Source organism: Meleagris gallopavo, chromosome 6 (assembly GCF_000146605.3).
Source record: "Meleagris gallopavo isolate NT-WF06-2002-E0010 breed Aviagen turkey brand Nicholas breeding stock chromosome 6, Turkey_5.1, whole genome shotgun sequence".
NCBI classification, from domain to species: domain Eukaryota; kingdom Metazoa; phylum Chordata; class Aves; order Galliformes; family Phasianidae; genus Meleagris; species Meleagris gallopavo.
The window spans coordinates 24,993,703-25,002,888 of NC_015016.2; the positions used below are offsets into that span (position 1 = coordinate 24,993,703).

Here is a 9,186-nt window from a genome sequence, read left to right on the forward strand (position 1 = left end):
TTCAGATCTCTAGTTAGTAGTATTATATGCTGGGAAAAACAACAACAACAACAACCAAGAAACAAAAACCAAAACAAAACATGAAAGAAGCTCTAGTATATTAGGAAAACTATAGAGCAGAAGTTTGAGAATAGTCTGAAGGAGATTCAGGCAATGATGGTGCAAAAGGACTCATTAAGGAGAAAAGAGGGTTAAACCAGTAGCTAGAACCTCTTCCACACCTTGTTATTCTGCAAGATTCTAAGGACTCAATAAACCATGATAAGAGATTTTCTCCAGCAATGTCTGCCACATTGAGCTTTGGCCCTACTGAGCTTCATTGCGTCCAAACGTACCAAAAAGTTTGAGACTCTACATCTGTCATGCCATAAGGGCTTCATCAGAATTGTAATGTACAGCTCAGCACAGCTCATTCCCCGGAGAAGACCACAGCTTGGGAGCCCACTATTCTGGATGTAGACATTTTACATCTTTCCTGGATGGTCTCTCTGGCTTATAATGGCAATACTGCATTGTTTATCTGCTTTTAAAATTCATCACGGACATAAAGATACATAAAACCATCCTTTTAGAGTCTTTACACAAATTCTGACATTAAGCAGAAATGTAAGATCTCAAAAAGCAGAACAAAGAATTTCTACCAATGTAACTGATGTGACTTACATTGATTCTATGCAAACAATGCATGCTGATAACTAAGATCAGAAAAGCTCTAAAGAGGGTACCATCCTGTAAGTGCAACTGTGTACAGAGTTGTATTGTGCTGCTCCTTTTCCTTCCACAGCTGCCCAAAGGAAAGGCTGAAACAGGACCATCCTGGCTGCACACTAACCCAAGTAGGAGAGCATCATGGCTGGTTGCTTTCTCTGAAACTCTGATTACTCTCAGAAGTGAAAAGCTTTGTCCTTTCTATCATCCTGAAAAAACTTTCTTCAAAACCCCATCACAGAATGGATCTCCATGCACCAGTACTGATGTTTAGCACCAGATCCTATGCTTACTCCAGAATACAAACCCACTACGTGTCTACAATCTTGAAAGAGTAATGGTAATAACATCATGCTACAGCCTTTTTGCCTCCAAAACCAGAATCCTGCTTCCCTATTAGAAGCTTCCCCCATTGAAGTTCAATGTACAGACCAATATCTGTACCAATATCAGCTAGTAGAAGCAATTGTTGGGAGATGCCTGAATGAAACTGCTTCACAACGTTGGTTTTTTGCGTACAAATGACAAAATGTTACTACCACCACACAGTGCGCATCAGATAAAACCAGCAAAAAACCTGATACATCCACTTGAGAAGCATCTATCTTGATAGTGGCTGAAGCACAGAGAACACACAGAAAAATACTCACACTCTGATATATCCTAAGACAGTATTGTTGAACTCCCAAGTTAGCAAAGTGAAACACAATTCATAGAAGATCCCTGACTGTCTTAGCAAGAAAATTCATCATGAAATCTATTTTAATCATTGACAAGTTTTCTTCCTAGATATCCCAGGAAAAATTTTGCCCGTCTCTGACAAAAAGCTGGAATCCCTTTTACATTTACCACTTGAAAATGTTATTTTTGAATACAAATTAGCCCTTATTCACAGAATCACAGAATTGCAGGGGCTGGAACGGAATTACAATAGGAAAGGGAATTATGAGAGGTGGTATGATTTACCAAAGTACTCCCTGATTTTTCTTCATTTTAGTGCTGATTGTGGAAGGAATTTAAGATACCATAACTGAAGACTTAGTCCTAAGCAGAGTAGCACTCACTATTCATTTGCACATATCTTAAATTTTCACTGCTACCGATCCATTTGTGCTCAAATTAAAGTTTGCGTTTTCTGTCAGTTCTCACAACGTCACAAGTCAAATTCTTTCACTTTGTCATTCTTGTCTGAGCAGATCTTTCCTAAGACACTCACTCTAACCTCTTAAATATTTAGTCTATAATGAAGTCTTCTCTTCTTTCTAAAGGCTGCACGTACTCAACATTTTGGGCCTTTTCTGATGAAGTGGTCTTCTGATGTCCAAGTTAACATTGTAATCTTTTCTACAACTGGCAGTCTGCAAGAAATTTCTGAGCTTCATCTAATTTTAACTAAGTTTCTGAGAGATTTTTTCTAAAATAGTAGAACAAGGGAAAATATTTAATAAAAATATTTAATATTTAATCAAAAATATTTAATGCTCATTTCTCCTGCATAAAATATTACTGAATGTAACTAGAACAAGAGAAGTCTACTAGCTCTTGTAAGCTAATTTTAGCTGCTACCCCAAATACATGTCAAATTGCTGTGCATTTTCCTGCCCTGATAGGTCTCCTGTTGGCAAGATCTTCACATATTTTGACACTGCATTTCAGCAAAGGACTGCTCATTTTATTTATTGGCATATTTACAGGTGTTGGTATCAGAGATATGACCATCTTATTGAACTGAGATAAATCATCTACCTTCAGCAGGTGCAACCCACTCTTACGCCATTTCTCAGACTGAAGGTCTGCTGATAATATATCCCTTTAGCTCATCAGGTATGGCTTACTCTTAATGGGAGTGAATTCCTATACCAGGAGCAAAGTGAAATTGTGCTGTACTGCTACAATGCTCTGCTATGAAGATTTACTTCAGGCAGTGACTGTGACTTCTGAAACAGCAGATAAATGGGAAGAAAAATTGCATACTGGTTGATAAGGTATTTGTTATCAAGCTGCATAAGAAACCCTCCTGCCAGGTTATCATTTGACTTCCCAGGCAAGGGTGTTGACGGGACATTAAGAATTCATAATGTTATGTTCAGACACTACCTAATGTTTACCCTGTTATGAAAAGGCTTATCAAAAGCTCTTTTGGGTCTATATACTGCTTTTTCCGATATCAAGCTTTTTTGTTTTTCTTTTTTATTATTATATTGCTAAGGAACACACAATTTTAAACAACCTATTCCTGGAGCTTTAGTTTGTTTGGAAAGGGCCTTTACTCACTGTGACATCCTATATCCTTCCTCCATCTGAGCAGTCTACCTCGTTTGTAGTCTTTTTTTATTTCATTACTGTCACATAACGAAGCCTGTACTATTTATATAGTAATGTAAATACCTCTTTTGCAGTGGCAAGACCTCACAGAAGGAATATCTTTTCAAGTGCAATTAAACGGAATCCAGTCAGATTGTGTTGAGATGTAAATAGATTAGTAAGCTAAACTTTTTTGATAAAGACCTTTACAATCAATGCTATCTCAAAAAAAAATAATTAAAAAAAAAATCAGAAGAACTCAACATGAAACATTTACAAGTACAAAAGCATTTTTTTTCCTTTCTGAAGAAAACCAACAAGTCACTCTTCTAAACTTTTGGGGTTTTTCAGTTCTACACATTTAATTTTTTTTTAGTCTTTCTAATCCTGCTATCGTAAAAGCATGCACTGCTATACAGAGACTATGTGCTATATATGTTATGTGCTATACATGGAATCAATGGTATGAGACTCTTTAAAATACATAGTTAGGTATACTATGATATTTTACTTCCAGATGTTTTTCGCTCTGTTTTCATAAGATTAGCTGATGAAAGTCAACTGAATATACATTTGTTGATAGCAAAAAAATACCAAGAGTGGAAGAAAAGGTTTGTGAGATTCCTACCCTCGCAGTTGGATGCAGCCCTTCCTTCAAATTCTAAGATAACAGGAGTCTGTAGCTAGATTCATAGTGTGCCATTAACACTGAAATTTGATCTAAAGCATCTGTTTTTTATTGCTGGTAAAAAGTCACAGGCTACAGTTGGTATAATGAATATAAAGTAATTGATTTAGCCTATTGTATGATTATATGATGTAGATGAGAATTAACACGATTTGGGAAGCAGCATTAGTTGAAGCCCAAACTTTATGTTTTCTTTTCATTCTTTTTTACAAAGATGTATAGTGGGGGCCAGTCAGCTGTAAAGGTTTTCAGAAAACTACCCTTGCGTGTTCTTGGGCATCAAGTCGAACATGAGCCAGCAGTGTGACCTTGTGGTCAAAAAGGTTACAAAAGTATGTTTGCTGCTTGATGGGTTGCATTTGGAATAGTGCTATCAGCAATTTGAGGGAGGTGGTGATTCTTCCTTCCCCTCTTCTCATTCCTGATGTGACACATCTGGAGTGCTGTGTTTACCTCTGGACTCTCTAATATAAGACAGAGAGCTACTGGAGTCAGTCCAATGAAGGGTCACTGACATAATTAAGGCACTGGAACAACTCTTATATGAAGAAAGGCTGAGGGAACTGAGAATGTTCAGCCTGGAGAAGAGAAGGCTAATGCAGAATCACATCAATGTATATAAATATGTGAAAGGAGTTTGTAAAGAACTACTCTGATTCTGAGATTCTTTTACAATTAGAAATCATTTCTACTATGACTAAATAAAAGAGAATGCATGCAAGACTAGTATATGTATATGTATTTTGATATACCCATTATTATTCAAACTAATAAGAAGTTCTGCACAGAAAAAATTCTGTAAATGAGCATTTCATGAATTATCTTTCTAAACTCAGTAGCTTAAGTACTTAAGTACTCAGTAGCTTAAGTACTACTAAACAGAATGTTTAATGGAGACCAAAGTCATTAAAGAAGTAGCAGATCTGCTAAACTAATCTAGTCATGATTCTTTGTACTTACTGTCATACTATTGAAACTGCTATTGCCTGCCCCATAGAGCAGAACAATTTCATTCTTAAATTGTACTTTTGGAGAAACTAGAGTTATAGAATAGGACAATCTTACGGGATGAAGTTAGAGTCATCCATGAATAAAATTAAGTGGCTGGCTGAATTACACAAACGGTCTGCAGTTTGCTGATAACTATGCTGCTTTCCTACTACTTCAAACTTTACCTGGTGGTGAGGCACTGTTCAGATCACAACACAACTCATTTATCGATTTTCTGCTGTGTTGCCATGGAAACTCTTCTTTCATAAAATGCACATTGCATTACAAATTCATACATACACTGTGTTCATTTTGTTGATGGGTGAGAGTCAAATCCAAATGCTTCTTCATTTTAATCATCCAGTTAACTGATAATACACCAAGTTATTATTCTTAAGGCTATTTATTTTCTCAACTTTCTTACAAGTGTGAGAAGGTATCCATAGATATCAATCAAGCTCTTACAATGTGTTTCTTTCACTCAGAGTCTCCATGAAGTTTCTCTACTCACTCGCCCATCATAGGGATAACATTTTTTTCTTTCTCAGGTTTACTACTGTGATATCACTAGGTTGGAATCTCCTGATAGCAGTAACACAAAATAATTTTTTAGGCCAGAGATTTTAATTCACTGATTATCTTGAGCAGATGAAAGGAAAATTGTTTCATAAAATTAATTTTTGTTTCATGGAATCAATCACTAACGCAGTTATGCCTTAATTCTTTCTATGGTAAGGACTAGCCAGCATAACTGGTCAAAATAATTGGTCAGAATAACTGAAATAAATGGAAGTAGTTCATTCTGTTCCTTTTAAGAAGATCTAAATAACCTGAACATTGCCACATTTAAGAAAAAGCTTTAAGCAGTTATTTTCAATTCTAATGTTATTTGAGGACTGTGTAACAACTAATTAAGACGAAAATAGTGAATTGGTCTAACAATATAAAGATGAATTTGTTGGTAAAGAAGTCCATGCCATCTTACAAAGATTAAGTGGAACAAAAACTACAGAATTGTAATGGATCCTTGTCCCCCATGTCTGTGATCTGCCTTGCTTGACTGAGTCTGCAAGAGCATTTGCTCTTTGACTACAGCTGAACCTGAAGGACAGATGAATATTTATGAAGCAGAGATGCCTATAGGCAGTCCACAGTTTTCTTATTCCACAATGCTAAACTCATTTTCCTGTATTAGTCAGACTTTTTTGTTCCTGTCTTAAGCATATTCTGTGGCTTTACCTCCCTAACATTGCTTGAAAGTTTAAATATTCAATCTCAAATTTTATTGCAACCCTGATATCGATTTTTAATTAAAAATTTACCTCCACACTTTATGTATTTTAAATACATTGAATAAATAAGTATATCTTAGGCAAGGCTCACTCATTGTCCCTCTGCTTTAAGTACACAGCTGGATATAGTGATCTCTGAAGTTCCCTAATCTGAACTGTTCAAAGATTCTATGATTATTTAAAAATAGCTGGCCTGTGCAGTCCACAATCAGAGGTTCAGTCTTTGTTTGTGAAGTTTACCATAAGTCTGTTATAAACAGCACTGTTCTGCCAACAAGCAGCTTTCAGTCTCAGTTAATGATGATACACAATAGGAGGATAAGGCTAAACTTCATCACAGATTGATCCCAGTCTTGCTGAAGTCAACAACAAATATACAGATTTTTAGGAGATAATATTGACTTTCTGCTATAAAGTTCTCTTTCTACCACTTTTAAAGTTTGAGAATATACTGAAATATAGATAGAAGTCGTCTATAGAAAGGCAGCATTCTTAAATAAAAACAATATACAGTAGCTAAAATAACAGCAAGAAGACAATGAAATGACTAGAGACAGTAAGAGAAGAGGCAAATCAATCTGAATCTCTGAGACAGTCAACAGACCACAAAGAATTGATATAACCAGAGATGAATGAAATAAAATAAAAAATATATTCATTGATTCATCTGTTTGAAATTGAAGTCTAATATATGTTGTGAAAAAACTAATGGATAGAACACAAATACAAGCCTGAGATAGACCTGTCATGTTAAATACAACAGATAAAATACTATGAAAAGCTGATGATTTGATCATTATCCTTTGCTCTTACCTTCAGATAGCAAAAAAGACTAAACTTCCAGGATAATGCAAATGAAAATCTCTGGAAAAAATCAACAAAGCAGAAGTATAGCAGAACTAAAATTCAATATTATCAGAGGAAGAGGGGGTAAAAAAGAAAATAATGTTTCTTATGAAAGTCCAGATTTTTTTATTATTATTTTATGGCATACAGCAATACAGTAAAATGACCCTAATCCCCATCTAGTTACATAATGTCTCAAGCACTTAAAGATGGATTTATAAAGCTGACTACCATAGCTCTATATTAAACCCAGTAATTTATATCTTTGATAAATCCAAAGTCATGTAAATAAATGTATGAAAATGGATGTGCTAGTTTTTATTCCCTTTTTTTTTCTTCTCTGACATATATTTACCCAAATCAAAGAAATGTGTCAATTTATAATCTTTCTGGGGCCACATAAAAGCACATTCCAAAACTGTTCTGAGTACAGAATTCCCATAAACTATATCTGGACATACAATGTCTTACCAAATTAGTTTTTTCCTCTTTCCCCATGGTGTGATTTAACTTGTCAGGTAGCTAAGTACCACACAATAGCTTGTTGATCCCTCTCACCTCCCAGTGATACAGGGAAGAAAATCAGACAGAAGAACTCAGAGGGTTCTACTCAAAGAGTAGAACTCATGGGTTGAGATAAAAACTATTTACTAAGATAGAAATGGAAGAGGAAAAAAATAGTAAATATAAAAATAATAATTACATATATATATATTTATATATACAAAGTAATTGATGCACAGTGCAATTGCTCACCACCTCCCAACTGCAGTCCAGCCAGTCTCCAAGCAGTGGCTGCTCCTTACAATTTTTCAAGTTTTTTCACATGACACCATGTAGTACAATATCCCTTTGGCCAGTTCAAGTCAGCTGTCCTGGTTCTGTCCCATTGCAGCTTCTTGTGCCTCCAGACCCTCACTAACAGGGCAGCAGGAGAAGCTGAGGAACTGAAAGGTCCTTGGCTCTGCACAGCACTGCTCATCAACAACTAAAACATCAATTTGTTATTAACATTGTTTTTCTCTAAAAACAAAATTTATCATCATACCAGACCCCATGAAGAAAATCAACTCTATCACATCTAAAACCAGGACATCCAAAAAGAATGTCCACTTAATATTAAGGACAAGTAGCCTTTTAAGGACACACTAGACTCATCTATGTCATCATCTTTTGGAATTATGGAAAGATCTCAATTTTCCTGGAGCTAACCTGAGCAATGCAACTTTGGCAGGCTTGTGCTTTTCTCCTCACTTCCAGGAATGAGGTCCCACAAATTTTTACAATTTTCTGCTATTCTCAGACTCATTTAATTATAATAAAATGTGAGACAAAAAAATTCCTATTGCACACACATGCAGAAACATCCTGAGGACAAAACACGTTCTTTCAACTGACCTTTTGATCAATGAGTAAAAATTATAGTATTACTAATTTCACTTTTCCAGTTGTGTAGACTCTACAGATGTTAAAGAGAGAGCCACAGAAGTATAAAGAAAAAAGAAAAGAAGAGAATACCCCACAGACTGAAAGAACAATGTTAGATGATCTGAAGTAAAAATATAAACATGAGTATTAGTCTGCCACAGAAAATAATGAGATGACAAGATCTCTGTAAACTTATTCAAAATGAGCTCTCATTTTCCACTATACCTTAGATTTTGTTTTCACTGAAGTTTATCCTTGTATACTGTTAACTTTGGAGACCACCTGAATATACTTTCGGTCCTGCTTAAAAGACAGGTTGACTGCTTGCTAAACATCTGTTTTTCTGCACAGTCCCAGTTTTACATTTACATACCAAGGTGACAAAGTTATTTGCCATATTATCAAAATGCATAACTTAATTGTTACCACACAACCATCATTCTACCGAACTGCTGTTCAGTTACAGTACAACTAATGGGCACATGAGAAAGTTATGCCTTAATGCCAACAACATGCTGATAAGGTGCCTATGAACACTGCTGTTTATTCTTTCAGTAGTCAGGCTTCCAACAAGTGGAGGGGACGCAACTGACTGCTGAGGGTGATGCTGAAGAAGAGACAAATGGGAATTCAGCATGTTCCCAATGAAAAGTCACATACTCTATCCTCTGATCATCTAACTACCCATCATACAGAGATGTATAGTATACACAGGCAGAGAAATAATCTCAGAATTTTCTTAAAGTTAAGCCACACCATGCTAATGCCAAACATCTATTAGCATGGAGTAGTAGCTCCGTATTTTGGAATTCATGTCCTTTTAAAAGTTTGCTCTGTTCTAAAAGGAACATTTTCCCAAAAAGAACATTATACAGATAAAACAGAAAAAATGTGATAACGTGTCTCATAGATGCCTATGATTACAAAAAA

The 9,186-nt window shown here is 35.6% G+C and overlaps 1 protein-coding gene across 1 annotated transcript in view; it reads right to left on the reverse strand.

The window, feature by feature from the left end:
• Positions 1–9,186, reverse strand: part of LOC109368365 (plexin domain-containing protein 2-like) — a 34,586-nt gene that overhangs the window by 17,654 nt on the left and 7,746 nt on the right. The gene's annotated exons all lie outside the window — the stretch shown is intronic.